Below are 23170 nucleotides of genomic sequence, written 5' to 3' on the forward strand. Positions count from 1 at the left end.
AGTCCTAGACCAGGGAGCAAGCATGGTCAGAGGCGGGTTCCTCTCTGGGGCTCAGATTTCTCGGTGTATCCTCGTATGGCAGAGCTCTGTGAGGTCTCTTCTATAAGGGTACTTACACCACCATGAAGGCTCTGCCTAATCACCTCCCAAAGGTCCCAACCCCCGGCCCCAATGCCATCACCTTGCAGGGTAGGACTTCAACAAAGGACTTTGCAAGGGGCTTGCTGGGGCGGGGGGAAGGGAGGGCAGATACAAACATGATGATCAGAGCACTGAAACAGACCACACTTGGGGCCATAAAACACACTTTAATATATATATATTTTTAATAGGAATCATAGGGGCGCCTGGGTGGCTCAGTGGGTTAAAGCCTTGCCTTCGGATCAGGTCATGATCCCAGGTCCTGGGATCGAGCCCCCCATCAGGCTCTCTGCTCAAGGAGCCTGCATCCCACTCCCTCTCTCTCTGCCTGCCTCTCTGCCTACTTGTGATCTCTGTCTGTCAAATAAATAAATAAAATATTTTTTAAAAAATAAATAAATAAATAGAAATCATACAAACAATTTCCTTACACTAGAATGGAATTAAAAATCAACAGGAGGATATGGGGCACCTGGGTGGCTCAGTGGGTTAAAGCCTCTGCCTTCAACTCAGGGCGTGATCCCAGGGTCCTGGGATCGAGGCCCGTACAGGGCTCTCTGCTCAGCAGGGAGCCTGCTTCCTCCTCTCTCTCTGCCTGCCTCTCTGCCTACTTGTGATCTATCTCTCTGTCAAATAAATAAATAAAAATCTTAAAAATAAAAATCAACAGGAGGATAGACGAAACCCCCAAATAACTCAAAAATCTAGCAACACAATTCTAAATAACACATGGGTCAATGAAGAAGTATCAATAAATTTTTAGAATTTTTTTTGAACTAAATGAAAATAGGATTGGTCAAAATTTGTAGAATGTAGCAAAAGTGGTGTTTAGAGAAAAAAAATGTATCACATTAAATGTATCTGTTAGAAAAGAAGATCTAAATTCAGTAACCTAAGCTTCTACCTTAGGCAACAAGATGAAGAACAAGTGTAAGCCTAAATTAAGCACAAGAAATACAGCAAAAGAGCGTAAATCAATGAAACCAAAAATAGGAAGATGATAGGAAAAAAAAAATCAACACACCAAAATTCTGGGGGGTTCTGACCAAGCTGAACAAGAAAAAGGAGAGAAGACACAAATTACTAATATGAGAAATGAAAGAAATACTGATCCCATGGACATTAAAGGGATAATGAAAGAATACAACAAAGAACTCTATGCTCCCAAATTTGATAATTTAGATAAAATGTGCCAATTTCTTAAAAGATATAAACTACCAAATTCAAACAAGGAGAAAGACAAAGTGAACAATTATTTGTATTAAAGAAATTAAATCAATAATTAAGAACCTTCTCTAGGGGCACCTGGGTGGCTCAGTGGTTAAAGCCTCTGCCTTTGGCTCAGGTTGTGATCCCAGGGTCCTGGGATCGAGCCCCGTATTGGACTCTCTGCTCGGCAGGGAACCTGCTTCCCCCTCTCTCTCTGCCTGACTCTCTTCCTACTTGTGATCTCTGTCTGTCAAATAAATAAATAAAATCTTAAAAAAAAAAAAAAAGAAGAAGAACCTTCTCTAAAAAAATCACTGGGCCCAGATGACTTCTCTCATGAAGTCTATCAAATATTTAAGGAAGGTAGGATATCAATTTTCTATAATCTACTTCAGAAATTAGAAAAGGAAGGGATGGGGCGTCTGGGTAGCTCAGCTGGTTAAGTGTCCAACTCTTTGTGTTGGCTCAGGTCATGATCTCAGGGTTGTAAGATCAAGCCCCATGTCAGGCTCTTTTTTCTGCAGGGAGTCTGCCTAAGATTCTCTCCCTGTGCCCCAATCCCCGCTCCCCACCTTGCATGCACACATGGGTACTCACTGGCTCTTTCTCTCTAAAAAAAAAAAAAAAAAAGAAAAGAAAAAAGAAAATAAAGGAATACTTCCTAAATTATGAAGCCAGTATGACCCTAACATCAAAACCAGATAATTACAAGAAAACTATGGACCGGTATCTCTCATGAACACCCTTAAAAATCCTCACCAAAATATTAGCAAATAGGATCCAACAATGTATGTGAAGAATTATACACCACAACCAAGTGACATGTCTTCCTGGAATGCAATGTTGGTTCAACATGAGAAAAGCAATTAATATAAACCATCACACACAGACTAAAGAAGAAAAAAATACACAATTGTATTAATTGATGCAGAAAAAGCATCTGACAAAAATCCAACACCAATTCTCGATTTAAAAAGAAACATTCACCACATTAGTGATAGAGACTATCCTTAGCTTGACAAAGGGAAATGCAAGTCAAAGCCACAGTAAGGTACCACTTCACACCCATGTGGTTGGCCATAACTTAAAAAAAATAATAATAAGAAAGAAAGAGAAGAACAAATGTTGGTAAGGATGAGGAAAACTGGAACCCTCAAATACTGCTGGTGAGAATGTAAAATAAGACAGTAGTTGTGGAAAACAGTTTGGTTTTCAAAATTACCATATGATCTAGCAATTCCAGTCCTAGGTTTATACACAAAAGAACCAGAAACACGTATTCAAACATCCTGGGACCCTGATGGCTGCACTCGCAGGGAGAGCCACTCCCCTGACAGGAATGGGGGCTGCCTCAGAGGCAACACAGTACCACCCAGAACACGAAGGCAGCAGAAAGGGACCTGGTAGGTCTGACAGGGGAAATGGACAGAGTCATAGGAAATACAATCTACTGTATTTCTAGGCATGTCCTGCACTCCTTCCCATCTTTCTCCACAAAATGAAGGTAAACTTATGGGGTGCCTGGGTGGCTCTGTTGGTTAAGTATCTGCCTTCGGCTCAGGTCATGATCCCGGGATCCTGGGATCCAGCCCCGTGTTGGACTCCCGGTTCAGCGGGGAGCTTGCTTCTCTTCTGCCTCGGCCTGCTGCTCCCCCTGTTTGTGCTCTCTCTTGCATGTTCTCTCTCTCAAATAAACAAACAAAACCTTAAAAAAAATTTTTTTTTAAATGAAGGTAAATTTGAAAAAAAAAAGGAAAACAATGAAAAATTTTCGTGTCACCACACTTAAGCTTTCATTATGCAGAGGTGGGGGTAACAGGACACATCGCTGTTTTCCCAGCTCCCATTCAGCACATGAGCCGAGGTGTCTATGCCAACAGCTCAGGGGGGTGGGGGCAGCACAGCAGTGACAACCACAGGTCCTACTCACTCAGAGTTGCCAGGCCCCAGAGGACTCTCAGCCATCCGCAGGACGGTCCTGGCCTCAGAGGCTGGCGTGCCCACCCGGGATTCAGCAAAGCTTCAAGCTTCCGGAGACTGGAACGAAAGAGAGCACAAGCAGGGCATCAGTGGGCTGCAGGCAGGCTGCTCATCGATGAACACACGGGCGTTTTAGCTGAGCGACGGGCCACACGTTAAAAAGAGAGGCTAACAGCACCCTGCATTGAAGCGTTAAAAGCGGCTCAGATGGAGAGGATGTGGAGAAAGGGGACCCTCTTACACTATTGGTGGGAATCTAAGTTGGTGCAGCCACTTTGGAAAACAGTGTGGCGATTCCTTAAGAAATTAAAAATAGAGCTTCCCTATGACCCTGCAATTGCACTACTGGGTATTTGCCCCAAAGATACAGATGTAGTGAAAAGAAGGGCCATCTATACCCCAAAGTTTATAGCAGCAATGGCCATGGTCGCCAAACTGTGGAAAGGACCAAGATGCCCTTCAATAGATGAATGGATAAGGAAGATGTGGTCCATATATACAATGGAGTATTATGCCTCCATCAGAAAGGATGAATACCCAACTTTTGTAGCAACATGGACGAGACTGGAGGAGATTATGCTGAGTGAAGTAAGTTAAGCAGAAAAAGTCAGTTATCATAAGGTTCCACTTACTTGTGGAGCATAAGGAATAACATGGAGGACATGGGGAGAAGGAAAGAAAAAGTGAATTAGGGGAAATTGGAAGGAGAGACGAACCATGATAGATTGTGGAGTCTGAGCAACAAACAGGTTTTAGAGAGAAGGTGGGTGGAGGGTTGGGAGAGCCTGGTGATGGGTAATAAGGAGGGCACGTATTGCATGGAGCACTGGGTGTGATGCATGAACAATGAATCTTGGAACACTGAAAAAATAAAAGAAAGAAAGGAAAAAAGAAAAAATAAAAGAATTTTTTAAAAGCGGCTCAGAACTGCAGGGTCAGAACTCTGGGGTTCTGCAGAACAGCCAAACACTCTGAAAATCAGAGTTGCGAGTAGATCGTGAGCCTCTCCAGGTTTCCAAGTGATGCTCCTGTTCATTCCCCAAGGTCAGCAAGCACAGAGAGCTAATGACTTGAGGCCACCAGCAGCCAGGCCTCCGCTGGAGAGAGCAGGGAATGTATTTCTCTAATCCTTTTGGAGGAAGGTATGGGAAACCCTGTGGTATTAATATTGCAGGTTTCACTTGCTCTAACAGGAAATGAAGTCCATTCTTCAAGGTTCTGTTCCCAATTTGTTTTCCCAAGACACAAAATGTGATAGAAGATACAGAGCTCGGTGTCATTTGCATTATTCATCTTACAATGGTGTGTGACACACATAGGGGGACATTCTACAAAATACACTAACCCAAGCCTTTTCAAAGAAAGGCGACCGTATGGATGCGTGGGTGCACAGTGCAAGCCATTCCCTGTGCAAGTGGCGTCATTTCCTCCCTGACGCCCTGGGAATGCCAGCGCTCAGACGGCGGCCTGCACACCAGGGCCACCACGGCATGGGCCGTTGCCTGGATCTCTGCATGGAGCCCGAGTACGGAGAGACATCCTGACTCATATCCTAACTCTGTCCCATACAGCCTGGAAGGACTAAGGAAACCCACCCGTGCCTCAGTTTCCCTATTTCGGAGGAGGATGGGAGCACTGAGATATTGGGCTTCAGGCCCCACCTCCAGCACCAGCACCTTGGTCTCCCTTCCATGTCGAATGAAGGCACTGACCCCCATGCCTTAAGCTTTAATGTTGATGGCACCTGCCGTGTTCCCTGCCCATGAAACAAGCCACCCAGCTGAAGCCTCCTAAGTCTTAACACAGATCCCGCATCCCCCACCATGGGCCCACTCCAATACCAGTGGACAAGAGCACCACTGTCTGTGCAGATAACATGCTGGCCCAACCACTCCTGCACCAGCAGCCAGCTACAGCCAGGGACACCAATGGGGTACGTGGAGGTATGGTACTCCAGGACACGGCACTGATTCTGGACTGCGGCACGCAAGGCAGCCAAGCTCCCAGGCCTGAGCCCTCATCATGCCCCAAGCCCCCCTGCCCTGGTACTTCACCCCTTTCATGGCAGTGTTCGAGTCATTCCATTTTTGGTTCCTCCAGAATCGTACTGACAAACTCCTATTCATTCTTCAAAACCCAATGGGGAAAGGTATCCCTGAGCTTCAGCGGTAAGAACACTCTTCTCGGCTTGACCTGTTGCTGAAGTTTTCATTCCCAACCCTATCCCCTGATCCCTCCAGGAGCCTACCTGGCCTCCGGAAGGGGGCATTCCAGAGACTGCAAACAAAGGACCCGGGCCTCAAACATAAGCTTAAAGAAAGGGGAGGGTTAATGTAAGAAACTACATAGACAGGGAAAGGACTCTGAACAGGAGTGCTGAGCTGGGGTCACAGACACCAGCTGCAGCAGAAGGGAAGTAAGAAAACAGGCTACTGAAGACCATACTGAGCAAGCACCCACCACCAAGCTCAGAGGCCCATGATAAGTCACAGGCAAATGGGGCCATCAAAAGCTTCTGACTGTAGAAGGGGGTTAGGGGCAAGACAACCTGGGAGGTGTGGGACTCATCCAGGAGCCTCCAGAAGGAATGCAGAGTCCCTTGGGGAGAAGAAAGAGGCTTGACACTACACCGAGCCCCCCCAAAGGCTATGTTGATGGTGCTATTCAGAAGGGGTTCACAACACAGAAAAGCTCCTCCCTGGCTTCTCCCTGCTCCCCGTGACCCCCGGCCCTGCACTCGGTATGGGAAGCCTCCTGCCAGTCCCCAAAGCTGCATAATTACTCTGCAAAGCTGCCTTTAATCAACCTGCTTGGTAACTGCCATGAGCCACAGGCTGCCACATATAGCATGTCCCCGAGGCTAAAAATACAGCCAGCTTCCCAGCAACACTTGTCCTCCAGGGGCCTTCCACGGGGGCAGAGGGGTGGCTGGCTAGGAACCAGGGAGTCTTCCTTGGCTGAGCATCCATCCTCCATTCAAAAGCCATCTGTGGGGCCAACCAACTCTGTGCCAGGCTGAGGACCTCAGCTCTCCGTCTGCTGCCATGAGCCTCCCTGCCAGGACCAGCTGACACTGTGTCCTTCCCTATCCCACTCCCACCGCCCTGTACTCAGCCACACACAGGGCTCACCCAGAAAAGGCTCACAAGGAAATGGCAAACACATCAGCAACTCATAAATCCCTAGTCATGAATGGACAGGGAGTAATGCACAGCCCCCAGCTGCTGCCCTCCACTGCTCCTTCCCAACCCCATTAAGAATACGAGGAGGCACACGGGTGGGCACTGGGAAGAAGTGACCCAGCGGTGAACAGCCAGGGGGAGGACAGCCTGGTCTGTTGAGAGGGACATGGTGCTGGCAATGTCACACCCACTTCCACCATGTCCATACTGACACTGGACAGCAGAAGAATGGCCAAGCTCTGGAAGGCAGCGCTCACAGGGTCAGGCCTGCCCCCAAGGTCAGGGGAAGCTCCAACCTTTGTAACCTGCTAGAGTCACTTCTTGCCTGAGGCCCTCTGTGTGCTGCAGCTGGGCTGTCCGTCCCTGTCCTGCCCCTTGCTCACGCTCCCACAGCGCACGACGCACAGAAGCCGCTGTCCTCTCAGAGGAAAGTCCCACTGCGTCCGCTCCCCAGTCTCAACCACCCAGGTGAGCCCAGTGAGGCCTTTCTCTACCTGGTCCCTAAAGAATCTGAGACAGAAAACACAGAGATGGCGGGCACCTGGGTGGCTCAGTGGGTGAAGCGTCTGCCTTCAGCTCAGATCATGATCTTGGAGTCCCAGGATCGAGTCCCACACTGGGCTCCCAGCTCAGCGGGGAGTCTGCTTCTCCCTTCGACCCTCACCACTCTCATGCTTTCTCTCTCTCACACATTAATAAATAAAATCTTTACAAATATACATTTAAAAAAGAAAACATACAAATGACGAACAGGTACATGAAAATACTCCACGTCACTCATCATCAGGGAAATGTAACTCAAAACCTTAGCAAGATACTGCCTCACACCTGTCAGAAGAACCAGTCTCAAAAACACAAGAAGTAACAAGTGTTGGCGAGGACATGGAGGAAAGAGAACCCTTGTGTGTGGTTGGTGGGAAGAAAGCTGATGCGGCCACTGTGGAAAACAGTGGGGAGGTTCTTTAACAAAGTAAAAATAGACGTACCATTCAAGCCATTCCACCTCTGGGTATTGATGTGAACAAATGGAAACACTAACTCCAAAACATACCTGCCCCCACCATGTTCACTGCAGCATTATTTACAAAAGCTAAGACAAGGAAACAACCTAAGTGCCACTGACAGATGAATGGATAAAGAAAATGTGGTTGAAAAAAAAAAAAAACCTGTATATATACACAGTAGAATTATTCAGCCATTAAAGGAAGGAAGGAAGGAAGGAAGGAAGGAAGGAAAGAAAGAAGAAAGAAAGAAAGAAAGAAAGAAAGAAAGAAAGAAAGAAAGGAAGGAAGGAAGAAAGGAAGGAAGGAAGGAAGAAAGAAAGACTGCCATTTGCAACAACATGGATGGACCTTACTGGCCTTATGCTACATGAAATAAGTCAGAGAGAAAGACAAACACCATATGATCTCACGGATACATGGAATCTAAAACAACAAAGAAACAAACAAAAACCCCGAGTTCACAGATACAGAGAACAGACCGACAGAGAACAGAATGCCTGAGGTGGGGGGTGGTGGGGGGAGGGGGAAATGCATGAAGTGGGGGTACAAACCCCCATCTATAAGGTCAGTCCTGGGGATTAAAGAAAGAGCTTGGTGACAATCGTTAATAACACTGTATTGCATATTTGGAAGTTGCTAAGAAAGATCTTAAAAGCTCTCCTCATAAGAAAAGTAATTTTGTAATTACACGTGGTGAAGGCTGTGAACGTGGTGTTCGTTTCACAATATACATAAACATCAAATCACTGCTCATATGCCTGAAACGAATATAATGTTATATGCGGATTACACCTCAACTTACAAAAAAGAAAAAGAATCTGAGAAGGCAAAAAGGTAAAACCTAGGTCTGAGAGGACAGAGATGAGAATGTACAGACCAGGGGCGGGGCCCCAGATGCGCAAGCCAGAAGATATTGTGCTGAGGCTCTGCCCTGCCCACATGCAGCCCAGCCTCTGGGCGGCAAACTGCAGCTGGGACAGACATACCCTCCTCACAGCCCTCAAGCAAATGGCACACGGCCCTGGCAGGTATCCTGGCACAGCCAAGTCAGTGTCCAAAAAGCCCTTCACGTTTCTTCTACTTCCAAGGGCCAGAGAATCAGGGGCTGCTCTAAGGGTCTGCCTGGTAAGCCAAGCGTGGGTCCCCTGATGCATGAAACATGGAGAACTTGCGCTCATCGTCCCCGACCCCAAGCCTTCCCATCTCGATTGATGGCTACCTCCTTCCAGTTGCTTAGGCTGAAGCCTCAGAGCCATCCTGGCCCTCCTCCTTCCCTCATCCTCAAACCCATCAGGAAACCACTGGTGCCTGGGTTGAGCCTCCCTCCCCTGTATGACTGCAGTGGCTCTTGACAGCTCATTATCTCTGTGCTGGCCTTTTCCAACCTAGTCCTGGAGCACCAGCCCAAGAGTAAGTCCTCACCAGTCTCTGAGGCCTTACACAATCTGACATCCTTCTCTCCCACTGCCCCTCATGACCTCTCCTCTATACCTCTGCCATTGCTCCCTCAGCACCAGTCACTTGGCCCCCTTGCTCTTCCTCGAACACACTGGACAGAAGTGAACCCAGGCGCTTTACATGGGCCATTCTCCTAGCTTTCTATATGGTTCCCTCCTTCCCCTCCTCCATGCTGCTGCTCATACATCACCCTCCCTGACTACCTTACTCAAAACCATAATGCCACCCACCTAGCCTTTCCTGGCCTCCTTCTCTGCTTTATGTTTCCCCACAACAATTACCACCATGTAATCTGTGATATATTTCTTTCATTTATCTTGGTTATGGCCTGCTTTCCCTCACTAGAAAGCAAGCTCCATATAAGAGGAGGGATTTTTTTTTAATAATATCAGAAGAAAAAACTTTTATTAATGAGAATGATTAGTTGATATGTATAAAATGTTTTGACTGTCCAATATTCAATGTATTTTTTTCTCATTTCTTTTTTTTTAAAGACTTATTTATTTATTTATTTATTTATTTTTTAATTTTATTTTTTATAAACATATATTTTTATCCCCAGGGGTACAGGTCTGTGAATCGCCAGGTTTACACACTTCACAGCACTCACCATAGCACATACCCTCCCCAATGTCCATAACCCCATCCCCCCCTCCCAACCCCCCCCCCCCCCCATCAACCCTCAGTTTGTTTTGTGAGATTAAGAGTCACTTATGGTTTCTCTCCCTCCCAATCCCATCTTGTTTCATTTACTCTTCTCCTACCCCCTTAACCCCCCATGTTGCATCTCCTCTCCCTCATATCAGGGAGATCATATGATAGTTGTCTTTCTCCGATTGACTTATTTCGCTAAGCATGATACCCTCTAGTTCCATCCACGTCGTCGCAAATGGCAAGATTTCATTTCTTTTGATGGCTGCATAGTATTCCATTGTGTATATATACCACATCTTCTTTATCCATTCATCTGTTGATGGACATCTAGGTTCTTTCCGTAGTTTGGCTATTGTAGACATTGCTGCTATAAACATTAGGGTGCACGTGCCCCTTCGGATCACTACGTTTGTATCTTTAGGGTAAATACCCAGCAGTGCAATTGCTGGGTCATAGGGTAGTTCTATTTTCAACATTTTGAGGAACCTCCATGCTGTTTTCCAGCGTGGTTGCACCAGCTTGCATTCCCACCAACAGTGTAGGAGGGTTCCCCTTTCTCCGCATCCTCACCAGCATCTGTCATTTCCTGACTTGTTAATTTTAGCCATTCTGACTGGTGTGAGGTGATACCTCATTGTGGTTTTGATTTGTATTTCCCTGATGCCAAGTGATATGGAGCACTTTTTCATGTGTCTGTTGGCCATCTGGATGTCTTCTTTGCAGAAATGTCTGTTCATGTCCTCTGCCCATTTCTTGATTGGATTATTTGTTCTTTGGGTGTTGAGTTTGCTACGTTCTTTATAGATTTTGGACACTAGCCCTTTATCTGATATGTCATTTGCAAATATCTTCTCCCATTCTGTCAGTTGTCTTTTGGTTTTGTTAACTGTTTCCTTTGCTGTGCAAAAGCTTTTGATCTTGATAAAATCCCAATAGTTCATTTTTGCCCTTGCTTCCCTTGCCTTTGGTGATGTTCCTAGGAAAATGTTGCTGCGGCTGAGGTCGAAGAGGTTGCTGCCTGTGTTCTAAGAGGAGGGATTTTCAATCAACATTCAATAAAAACGTGTGGAATGAATGAGTGAGTCCATCCTCCCCCCGGGAGGATGCCACGGCCAACACCCAGCAGCCCAGCGCTGACAGGGACATAGCGCTGCTCTCCACCTCACAGGTGATGACGAGACTCCAGCATTTGAAGCTGCCCAGGAGAAAGAAGAGGAAGTCCTTCTTGGATCCAAATGTCCCCTCCAAATAAGCCCCCAGAGAGTGCTACAGAGAGCCCAGAGCTGGAAGCACCAGGTCCAGCCTTTCCTTTTACAGGTGAGCAGCTGAGGCTCAGAGGGTGTGACACAGACCCCCCACACCATACACCGCAGGCCTTGCTGTGGTCTGCAGCCCTGACCACACCCCAGTAGCAGTGGGCACAGGGCTTGGACCCCAGGCTGGCCACAAGCACCCCCAGAGGCCACTGTGGAGTGGTTAGGAGCCCATCAGGAGCCAGGCTGCCCGGGCTCACTTTCTGAAAAGCCCAGCAAATCGTGTAACTCCCCTGGCTTCTCTTGTCCTGATTCTAGAACATGGGGGACCTCAGAAATCTCCACGGGCTTCTAGGAGGAGGAGGAACATCTGCACCAAACCGCCTAGAGCAGGGCCAGCTGGGGAGGAGTAAGCACCCCTCCAAAGCCACACTGACAAGTCAAGGCTGCCCCAGGACATGGGGCAATGAGAAACGAGAAGAGCGGCCCTGGAAAGATGGAGAAGAACTAGAGTTTTAATCAAGATAATGAAATTCCTTTCAGAATTCAGAAGCCCACCTATCTAATGGCTCTGTCCTCAATACCTTCTGAGAACCCTCCTTACTGATCTAATGTGAGCCCTACGAGGTCTTCTGAAGACCACTTTGCAGACAGGAAACACTAAGGCTCACCATAACTTTCCTGAAGGGAAAAAAAAAAAAGCTCCTCCTAGGCTGGAAGGAACTAATCACGTCATAGTGTGGAACAGTGGGTGTGGAACAGTCTTCCTGGCTCAAGCCCATGACTGGATGACAAAAGCCCACTCCTGTCAGCCAGGCTCCTGGATGGAACCCACGAGAGACAAACCCAGTCAAAGACAGGCACCTGATTCTCCTGCCTTTCCTGGGAGGGGCAAGGTGCCTTGAGAAATGAGTACCAGCCCACACCCCCATGCTCCTATCCTCTGCGGGACCGGGCCTCCCAGGCACAGATGAGGAAACAGGTCCTAAGGGAAGGAGCTCACCACAGCTGCAAACTGTCAGGCAGAGGGGGTACTCCCCAGCTTTGGGGGACCACCCTGGGCACCAGCTTGAGGGAAAGTCTAGGCTGGCCACCTCTGCAAGACCAGACATGGGGATGTGGCGTAGGGCTGTGCTCTTAGGGGGAGCCCAGGACCAGGACAAAAGGCAGAAGGGGATCCACTCTTCTTCACAAAAACTCAAACCCACTGGCACACCCCACCTCAACGGCCTCACCCCTGTCACATGGTCCTGGGAACCGAGGTGTGTTCCAAGAACATCTGTCCCTGGGAAGGTGCTCTGCTCTGGTGCGTGTGACAGAAGCCATATTAGGGGCTTCTGCAGGCTTCGAAGGCAGGAGGGCCACCCAAACAAGTGTCTGGAGTAAAAAAATATCAGGATCCACTGTGAAAGGCACCAAAATGGTGACTTTGGAAAGCAAGGACCACAAGGCTCCATGTGCCTCGGAGAGGGGTGCTGGAGGGGGCAGGCAAAGGGATAGCAAGCCCGGTGCCCTGCAGAGAGAGCAGAGGGGTATGCAATGGTTTAGGGCAGAGGGACTGGGGCAAATCCTAACCGCTGGCCCCCATCCAGCGAAGGGTGGAGGGTCTCCATCCTCGGACGGGAGCCCCTTGTCTTGCAAACCACAGCTGGAAAGGCCCTCCCTCAGACTCCAGGCCCATCTGCCCAGTAGGAGGGAAGCCCGTGAGGACCAGCCTCACCCTGGGGAATTAGCACCACAGCCCTGAGGGGATTCTATTCTTCTCCTGCCCTAGTGGACCAGCAGAGAGACTACGGGAGGGCGAGCGACTTGCTCGAGGGGACAGAGCTAAGTCCCAGGAGAAGCCAGGGCCCCGACCCTGGGGTGACCACATTCTGAAGCCCTCTCTGTCCTCGTGCCCCTGTCCTGCCTTCCGTCTGGGCACCGGACGTGTGGAGCATTGATGCGGGATGTGATGATGGGGCCGCCTTTAAACACTTTTAGGTGTATTTTTGTACTTCGCCAACTTCTGAGAGTGTTATCCTTTTGTTTCATGCCTAAAGGACCCTTCTCTTCAGCCGAAGAGAAAATTTCCTTGTTGTGATCGAATGGGGTAAGATGATGGAAATCCCATTAATTGTATAAAAATGCTCCAGAGGGACTAAAATTTTTGCATACTCTGTGAGGTATTCTTAATTTGCTGGATACGAACGTGGGGAGAAATGTGTGGGGAATGTGGCCCCCTGACTGGATCCCCAGACAAGTGAATCCTAGAGAAAGGTACTGAGCCTCCAAACTGCTCCCTGGCCTTCTGGCTGGTTCACCACGCCCGCACAGGAAGCTGAGGTCCCTGGAGAGCACCCGAGGCCTGTCATGATTTCAGTAGCTCAAAGCTGTGGCTGGGTGGGGTGTCCTTTGTTGTGCCAGACACCCAGACACAGGAGCATGGACTGGGACCCATCTATGCTGACCACTCCCTAGTGCGTTACCTCCGTCTGAACTCTTCTGAAGTCTGCACTCACAGCACCCCTCTCAGCACATCCAGTGCATGTCTAACAGGCTCCTCGAGCTCAGTGTGTCCAAGCGGGGCCAAGTTTTCCCTGCAAAAGACCCAGCACCACAGAGAGCCTCTCCCACTACCAGCTGATCACAACGCATGGCCCAGTTGGGTTCACCCTTGCCTCCCCTCTCTCCCACCCTACCTCTAAGCCACCAGGACACAGTACTGGCTTGAGCTTCAAATGCTTCCAGAACTCCAGCTCCTCTGGTCCTCCCCAGGGCATGCAGCCAGCCACGGCCTGCATGCTCTCGTGGCTCCTCACAGGGCTTCCTGCTTCAACCTAGACCCTACACAGCAGCCTACCTTAGTGGCGAGCGTGGTCCTTCAACACAGCGCAGGAGAACCTTTGCACTCATGGTCTCCATTAGCCTGGGCTACGAAAACAGAGCACCATGGACTTGGTGGGGGGAAGGGGCATCCACAGAAATTTATTTCTCACCATTTTGGAGGCCAGAAATCTGAGATCATGGCACCAGTGCTGTCGGGTTCTAGTGAGAACGCCCTTCTGGGTTACAGACTGCCCACTTTTTGCTATGACCTCACATGGTGATCTCCTCACAGAGCTGTCCAGCCTCTTCTTATACAGGCACTAATCCCATCGTGAGGACCCCACCCTTATGACCTAATTACCCCCAAAGGCCCCACTCCTAACACTGGGATCGGGCATTAAGTTCAACCACGAATTCGGGGGGACACAAACATTCAGTCCAGGATGCACGCACACGCCTGTATGATGGTTATACTTCAACAAAATGTTCGCTTAAAGAAATCAAAGTGGTTGGGGTTAGGGAGGGGGAAATGGGAGATGCCCGCTAAAGGATATAGGGGATGGAAGTGTTCTGGGATTACGTGGGGGGTGATATCTGCATAACATGGTGAGCACATTAAAAACTTCTGTACCCGGGGCGCCTGGGTGGCTCAGTGGGTTAAGCCGCTGCCTTCGGCTCAGGTCATAATTTCAGAGTCCTGGGATCGAGCCCCGCATCAGGCTCTCTGCTCGGCAGGGAGCCTGCTTCCTCCTCTCTCTCTGCCTGCCTCTCTGCCTGCTTGTGATCTCTCTGTCAAATAAATAAATAAAATCTTTAAAAAAAAAAAAAAACTTCTGTACCGGAGCACCTGGGTGGCTCAGTGGGTTTAAGCTCCTGCCTTCCGCTCAGGTCATGATCTCAGGGTCCTGGGATCGAGTCCCGCATGGGGCTCTCTGCTCAGCGGGGAGCCTGCTTCCCTCTCTCTCCCTCTCTCTCTCTCTCTGCCTGCATCTCTGCCTACTTGTGATCTGTCCCTGTCAAATAATTAAATAAAATCTAAAAAAAAAAAAAAACTTCTGTACCGTATACTTTAAAGGGATGGATTTTATGGTACGGGAACATCTCAATAAAGCTGTTACACACTTTTTAAAATCATAAGTCAGATCACGTCCTCGTCTCTTCAACCTCCTCTTCCAGCAGCCCACCGCCATTCAGAGTAAAGGTCCTCAGGGTGGCAGGAAAGGCCTCCACTCGCAATCTCCAGGCCCCCTGGCTTTGCTCCTGTCACGTACTTTGCCCCTACTTCATGGGCTCTTTGCTGTTCCCCAGAAATGCCAGGCTTGACTTCCATGGAGTCCCACTCACCCCGAGGCCACATCCCTTGTCCTGCCCTGTGTCCCTCATGCTGCCCCTCGCCTGCTGGGGTGGAAATCCCTGCAATTCCCACCTGCTGTGGTCCATGAAATACTCCCCTAACCTACAACGCCTATGACAGTGGCGACCCCCTAAATGTTGATTGAGTGACAGGACCGTCCCCAGGACACACACAGAGATGGATGCCCACTCAGGGAGACCGATGGCCAGGTGGGCAGAGTGGTCACTCAGCCAGGGTCTGAGGACATGAGCTGCATCAGTACCTCCTATGTACCGCATATGGGCTGGGGGTGAGCAAAGACCCCCTCGGTGGGACCCGGAAACCAGCTCACATGTGTGACTCGACAGGAAACTGCCCTCCCCACCCAGACCTCCAGCTACAAGGGCCTCTGAGGCCCATGGGGCCTGGGCCACTGGGGAGGCGGGCCACATCCCCACCAGGCACACCGAGGGGGAACACATGCTCTGCCTTCTAAACGGCCACAGTTGGAAGAATGCCATTAGGGAAGCCTCCCCCCATAGGACTGTGGAAAACCGTTTGTTCCAACCATGACTCCCACGTCCAGGCTACATCCTGTTCCAACCACAACAACGAAATAGGTGCTGGATGTCATATGGAAGGGACTTCAAATCCCTTCCCACCTTCCTGTCTATTCATGTCCTCCTCAAGGAGCCAGCAGGGGACAGGAACACTGACATCCCTGGGCACGTGTGAGGCCACAGCCGAAGAACAGTGGCCCGTGTGTCCTCCCGCTGTGCCGTGGCCTCATCCCTCATGGAACACCATGCTGCCGCCCACCCCCACGGCCACCGGGACAGCCAGGCCGAGCAGCGGCCACCCTTCTTACTGTTTCCAAAGCCTGGCTCCCGCACAGGCCCCGCACCCCCACCCCACGCAGGTAGTCCTGTGAAAGACCACGGCTTTCCAGAACATTACACAACAAACAACATGGAATCCAGGAGGGGCTAAGGAGAGGAAACTGGTGAAGAGGAGCATGGGGGCTTCCTTCCAGGCAGGGAGGCCACCTCATCTCACCTCACTGCCAGTTTGGGAATTTCGCAGAGGTTCCCAAAGATGATGACTATTATTTGGGCTGAGTAATCAGGGACGGATTAGGGCGGCAAAGTCAGCCAGCCCCTCCTTGCCCCATGATGGCCCTGAAGCAGTGGGCAGCTGCTCTGGGACAGGCAGATGGAAGTGGCAGCAGGGAGACTGAGACCAGACAGGGCCAGGATGGGGTAGTCAGAGAGACAAGGACATGGGAACACCTGTCCCCAGAGACGAGCCAGACCCTCAGCAGCCTGGCCCTCCCCCATGCCACAGGAAGCAAAGACTCAAAAGACTATCACAAATGGATAGTTGTAAAATAAGAGGAAGCTACCAAGACAAGAACACAACTAGTGGAGTCAAAACATTGGTCAAAACCCATGGAAGAGTGAGCCTTACTGAATTTAGTTAATAATAACAATAATATATCAGTGCTGGCCTATCAGTGCTAACCGATATGCCATATTAACACTCGATGTGAATAATAAGGGAAAGCGGGGGTTTGAGAGCGAGGGGGCAAATGGAAACGTGGAACTTTCTGTTCAATTTTTCTGTAAGCCTAAAACTGCTGGAAGACATGAAGGCTGTTGATTGTTTTTTTCTTTCAAATATAATAGTTGGGATTGAGAGGGCTACATGTAAGCATCGATACCACCAATGGGTCAACTGGAAGACGAAGTTTCGGGATTTTCCCAGAGTGCAATGCAAACAGACCTGGGCAGCACCCTGCAGGAGGCCATTTGGCTCCAGTAGCATCCCCTATCCCCCAAAGCCCGCCATCACAGCCTCCAGCTCTCCAAATTGAGGAAGACCAGTAAGTTCTCAGGGTTTGGGTTGTTCATCTTCTTTCCCCCCCGGACTGCTTTTTTTTGGGGGGGGGATGGCATGGGGGCAGCAAAGGGGCCTCAAAAAAGATACAAACCTTAGCCCATGTCCTTGGCCTCTTCCAGGCTGCTGCATTTCCCAGCTCATGGCCTAACTCTGAGAGTGTTCTCTCCTTTACTCAGCTGTTAGTGGTGAATTACTTTTTTTGGCTGGTTTTCTCTTTTTTAAAAAATTTATCTCTTTAGGAGGAGTCCCAGTGAAGCCTTTCTGAAAAGCAATTCAGCATTCCCTATCAAAAATTTAAATCTGCATATCCTTTTATCCAACAACGGTATTTCCAGAGGGACTCGCATATATCTGAAATGATGCCTGTATGAGCATTCTTCATTGCAGCCGTCATTCTAAAACCTGGAAGCAACCTAAGTGCCCATAAAGAGGGGAACAGTTAAATAAATTATGGCCAAGTCCACGCGCTGGAATACTTCAAGGCGTTTTTTTCTAAAAGACGTAGACCAATGTGTACAGACAGAGAGAAATCTTATGGCCTATTGCGCAGTGAAAATGGTAAAACAGCTAGAGGGTAGGAGTATGTGTATAGATCCATCAAGCTAGCTAGTAAACGTGGACATAGTGCAAGTCGAGTATGGATGCAAAGGCATACAGAACAGACTGGAAAGGACCAGTGCTTGTCAGCAGTTTCCTCTGGGGGAGGGAGTGGAAACAGGGAAGGCTGAGGGGGTGTTCACTTTTAACTTATTAAATACGTGTGTACTGGTTGAGTCTTTTACCCAAATACATTCATTATGCACCAGCACCATAATGAAAACCACAGTCTGTGCCTTCCAGGAGTTCACATTATAGTTAGGGAGCTGTGTGCAGTAAGAGAAATGACTGAGGGGGAGGGGGAGGGGGAGGGGATGGATGGGTGGGAAGTGCAGGGGCAGGGCTTCCCACAGGAGCACCTGCTCCTGAACATCAGGGAAGAGTGGAGCAGAGAGCCTGAGTCTCTTGGGGAAGACAACCGCTGGGGCAGAGTCGCAAAGTTCCCCAATGCAGAGGACACCACACATATCACAGGGCAAGCCCAGAGATAAAAAAATCAGAAGGGAAGTGGTGACCCAAGATAGAAAGAACACAGGGGCTCAGGGACCTGGGGGTGTTCTAGGGCAGGACAGTGGGAGATGCTGGGTGTTAATCTTGGCGCGAAGCAGAGAATTCAGCACCATTCCCTGAGTGGTTCACGTGCTAGTGTATGTGTCGGATGTGTGTGAATGTGTTATTTTGTGTGTGTGGGGGGGTGTATTTGGATGTGTGTGGTGGGTGGTGTGGCTGCTGTGTGTGTGTGCGTGCGCACGCGTGGCGTCTGCGGTGTATACAGGTGGTGTGGGTGTACGTATGTACACGGTGTCCCTGTGATACGTGTGTGGATGTGGGTCGTGAGTGGTGTGTGTGTAGGACAGGGAAAGACAGACAGGCTGTCAGGCTTGAACACGCAGCAGGGACCAGCTCAGCCCTCGCAGGGCTCGGGAACAGGGGGTGCCGCCGCTCAGCACCCCTACCCCACACCGTAGCCAACCCGCTCAGGCCTCGAGGCAGGCGACCTCTCTAGGCAGAGAGAATGAGAAGCACTCCCCCTCCCAAACAGCACTCACAAGGGTCAGGGTGGACCCCAAGTGCTCTGGAGGCTTTTTTTCTCTAACCCTCTCTGGGTGGGGGGAGGCTGGGCAAGAGCGCAGAGGAAGAGCCCTGCATTAGAACTGAGCTGTGACGGGGAGCAGGGGGTGGACTCGCAGAGTCCCTGAGTGAAAGTGCCCCGGGGGAATGGAAGCAGCTTGTCCAAACAGCAGCCGTTTTGCAATCTGGGCGGGATCTCCAATCCCACAATCCCAGAGGGTATCCAATCCCACAATCCCACAGGGTATCCAATCCCACAATCCCACAGGGTATCCAATCCCACAGCGCCTGCAGGCCTTGTGGGATTCCACAGAAGAACAAATTCGCTCGGAAGAGACACTCGGCAGCAAGGTGGCCCCCAAACCCCAACTTGCTTAAAGCTCCCGCTGCAATGTCACATCCTGCCTAGACAAAGCGAACATACACCTCTTCCCATGTAACAGATCTTCTAAAGTCTGCTTCCCTTTTAAAGCTTCCTAATAACAATTAAATTCTCACACAAACCATGCTTGGCAGTGAGCCACCTTCGCAGGGCGTGGAGCAACGAGGCGGGGACAGAGGACCCAGATGCGGAGGGGCCAACGGCCGCCTCCACCCCCACCTCTCGGCAACACGGCAGACACTGCTACCCAGAAGGGCAGCAAGGAGACTATTTTCCACCCTCTGTTAGGAGGCACTCTCACATTATTAAAAAGCCTATATGTCATTCTCAGACTAAAACACAATGGAAACCTAAACTATTTCCTGAAAACCGAAAGGTACTTCTCAAGTTTCTCTCCTCAAGGACCTCCACACAGAGGAAGGAATACCACGTAGCTGGAATTATGATGCAGGACCAGGGCAAATGGACATTTAAGACCCTGTGTTCTAGAAAGGTCTGAGAGCACCCCCACCGTCCTGCAGCCTGTCACGGAAGCCCAACGGGGGTGGGGGATCCCCCACAAAGGAGGCCAAAGCTAATGGGCACAGCCACTCATTTACGTAGATGTCACACCTCAGAACTAGAAGCTGCAGAAACGGCTCCCAAGCCTCAAAACACCCTGAAAGAAGCGAAATGATTTTACGCCACGACTAGTAGCACTTTCTCTAAAATTTTCGTAACAGCTCAAGTTCTAAAGACGGTGACCCCCACCTGGTGGGGGCTGCCCTGGGTTATTGGATTCTGGAACTCCATCACCTGACTCAGCTGAGTCCCCAGCCTCCACCATCGGTCCTGCCCCGGCTACTATGAAGACAAAGCAGTGGACAGATGCTGGATCCCACACAAATGGGATGGCTGTACCGCCCGGCTTTCAATTCAGTTACTGAGCAAGCCTCCCAAGACCGCCTCTGGCTGTCCAGAAGTTCTTGCGTTCAGGCCGTGTACCTTACACAAGCACACTGTGGTGCAGACACATTCTGCTTGATACATGACAAAACCCGGGGGTCCCTCCCCAGACAGTGTGGCTGTGTCAATTACAAGCACACAGGCCCCATGCAGCAAGGAAGACCCCGGTTTGCTCGCCCCGGTGCTCAGCAGGAGGTGCTCGGTAAGTATTTGCCAGATTATGAATAAGTGGATACATGGACAGATGCAACATGTCCTTGAAATCGTTTTTTTTTTTTTTTAAGATTTTATTTATTTATTTGACAGAGAGAGAGAGAGAGAGATCACAAGTAGGCAGAGAGGCAGAGAGAGAGACGGGGAAGCAGGCTTCCTCCTGAGCAGAGAACCCAATGCGGGACTCCATCCCAGGACCCTGGGATCATGACCTGAGCCGAAGGCAGAGGCTTAACCCACTAAGCCACCCAGGCACCCCCTTGAAATCATTTCTTTATGAATTTTTAAATGTGTATTTTTAAAGTAAGTAGACATGCAAGATACCTTCAAGTAAAAAACCCAGGGAACAAAGGATAAAAGTCAGGAGGCATCAGGACCAGGGGCCTGTCTTCTGACATCCCAGCAGTTCGAGAGGGTTTCCCAATAACTAGATGAGGGTGCCTGGCAGAAATGAGGCCGGCTCTTCTCTCATCCCTAGGGAATACAAAGAGGAAAGAGGGGCAGCCCCTGGAGGGTGCCGAGCTATGGCCCTCCAGCCTCCTCACCCCACTCCTGCCCAGCTAAGTGACTAGCAGCTTGGAATTCAGGGCTTTCCATGAGGTTTTCATCTTTTCTTTTGATTTTATTTATTTATTTGAGAGAGAGAAAGAGAAAGAGAGCACAAGCAGGGGGAGGAGCAGAGGGAGAAGGAGAAGCAGGCTCCCCACTGAGCAGGGAGCCCAATGCAGGACTTGATCCCAGGACCCTGGGATCATGACCTGAGATGAAGGCAGATAACCGACTGAGCCACCCAGGTGGCCCTTTTGTTTTATTATTTTTATTTCTACAGTTTTATTTATTTGAGAGAGAGAGAAAGAGATCTTCATCTTAACAGTGCTTCTAGAGCTGGATGTGGTTGTTGAGGCGGGGGGAGCCAGTCCTGAATGAAGGCAAAAGCCTAATCAACCTATCATAGATCCTAAATCTCCACGTGACTGAGCTCCCAGTTTCTCCGTTTCAGATTTCAAAGCATAAAAAGACAAATCTTTGCATAAGCCATGTTTCCTAATCCATAGTATATTCTCAGAAATAGAAAGTCTCTCCTCTGGCCCTTCCTTGAAATAGCCTAGCTCTTACATGTGACGAAGTGATGCAAAGTGGCATCTCCATGACCCAAATACAAACACTAGAAATACTTCCATGTCTTCTGAGTGGCAATAAAAGTATTTAAAATAATTTAATATCAAGCCCATTTAACAGAACTCAAAATAGCTCAGACAAATGCACCACCAGAGAGAATGGATAGGGAATGAAAAATTCAAACAGATACGGCTATATAAGTAAGATTGAAAAAAGAAAAAAAAGCAACCCCACTTCATTGCTATATGGGATTTCCAAAGATGATGCTCTTGAAATCTCTTTTAAAACAATATGTTCCAACTTCCTACGAATCCAAATGACTCTGGTGACGTCTGGCTTCAGCAGCTAGCTGAAAATATGCAGCCTCATTATTGTACTTGGAATGGCAATAACAAGGAAGCATCTCTTTCCACCCTTCCATCATGAAAGCTAACGGGAATCTATCATCTGCACTGTTACAGCTCCCTTTCTGAAGAGAATCAGAAGCCGTTTTCAGCTGGGTTTGGGACAGTGTAGGGGACTGTCCACCAGGCCATGGTGTGGGAGTGGAGGAGGGGGGAGGGAGCATCATGCAACTGTCTGTTTGGTTTTCTTGTTTTTTAACCTGAAACATTTCTGGATGGCTTAAGCAAGATGTATTTTGATTTCAAGGCTCTATTAAATTGAAGAAAGAGAAACCATGAACGGCTCCTTATAGAATAAGGGAATGTCATTAGCAAAAAGTAAATGAAATGCAGGGAAGTGGGGCGTCTGGGTGGCTCAGTGGGTTAAGCCTCTGCCTTCGGCTCAGGTAATGGTCTCTGGGTCCTGGGATCAAGCCCCGCATCGGGCTCTCTGCTCAACGGGAAGCCTCCTTCCCCACCCCTCTCTCTGCCTGACTCTGCCTACTTGTGATCTCTGTCAAATAAATAAATAAAATCTTCAAAAAAAAAAAAAAAAGACATGCAGGGAAGTACAATGAATTAAACCCCCTCCCTGACCCCAGCATATGTCTGGGCATCTTATCTCCACCAAGCAGCCCAGCAGGCAAGCTGTGGCCACAGAGCCCTACACAAATCCCAAACACCAGCATCACGCTATCTTATTTGTTCAGGGGAAGCAAAATGGTGCAGGGCTGGTGGCTGTGTTCTTTCTTCCCAACAAGACCTAATTGCTATTGTCCTTCTCTGGGATCCAGTCTCCCTAGATAAAGAGTGGGAAGGCAGCCAGCAGAACTCAAACCACTCACTCACAGGCTCTTCCCTCGTAGATCAGACCTCAGTGCAGCATGGTTTCTGAATCAAAAATGCAGAACCCATGAACAGAGAACCTTCTGTTCCAGAAGGTATTTATATGAAGTCAAAATCAAAATCACATCTTATGGTTGTTTTTTTTTTAAACACACTTAATCAGTGTTTCTTATTGCAAAACCTAGAAGATGTTTAACATTTATAAACCAGAAACACTGTTTCTTATAGGAAAAGCATAAAATGTAAGTTATTCATATAGTGATCCTCTTTTTGTGAAAAGAATCACATTTATGAAGTTGGGATATTTCCCCAAATCGAGCTTACGATCCTTGAAACTCAAAATGTACTAATTTTTTTTTTAAAGGCCCATTCATTTTTTTTAAAGATTTTATTTATTTATTTGACAGAGAGAGATCACAAGCAGGCAGAGAGGCAGGCAGAGAGAGAGGAGGAAGCAGGCTCCCCGCTGAGCAGAGAGCCCGATGCGGGGCTTGATCCCCAGGCCCTGGGATCATGACCTGAGCCGAAGGCAGTGGCTTAACCTACTGAGCCACCCAGGCGCCCCCAAAATGTTCTAATTTTTAAATAATTTCATACCAAGCCCAGTTAACAGAGTGCAAACGATCTCTGAAGCAGATCCACTGTTGTTTTTTTAAAGATTTAATGTATTCATGTGCCAGAGAGAGAGTGTGA

The 23170-nt window shown here is 49.0% G+C and overlaps 1 protein-coding gene across 6 annotated transcripts in view; it reads right to left on the reverse strand.

The window, feature by feature from the left end:
• Positions 1-23170, reverse strand: part of APBA2 (amyloid beta precursor protein binding family A member 2) — a 252681-nt gene that overhangs the window by 201112 nt on the left and 28399 nt on the right. For all 6 annotated transcript variants that reach the window (XM_047738813.1, XM_047738809.1, XM_047738812.1 and 3 more), the window contains one exon: positions 3281-3387. The gene's annotated coding sequence lies outside the window, so the exon portion shown is untranslated. The remainder of the gene's footprint in view (positions 1-3280; positions 3388-23170) is intronic.

Source organism: Lutra lutra, chromosome 7 (assembly GCF_902655055.1).
Source record: "Lutra lutra chromosome 7, mLutLut1.2, whole genome shotgun sequence".
NCBI classification, from domain to species: Eukaryota; Metazoa; Chordata; class Mammalia; order Carnivora; family Mustelidae; genus Lutra; species Lutra lutra.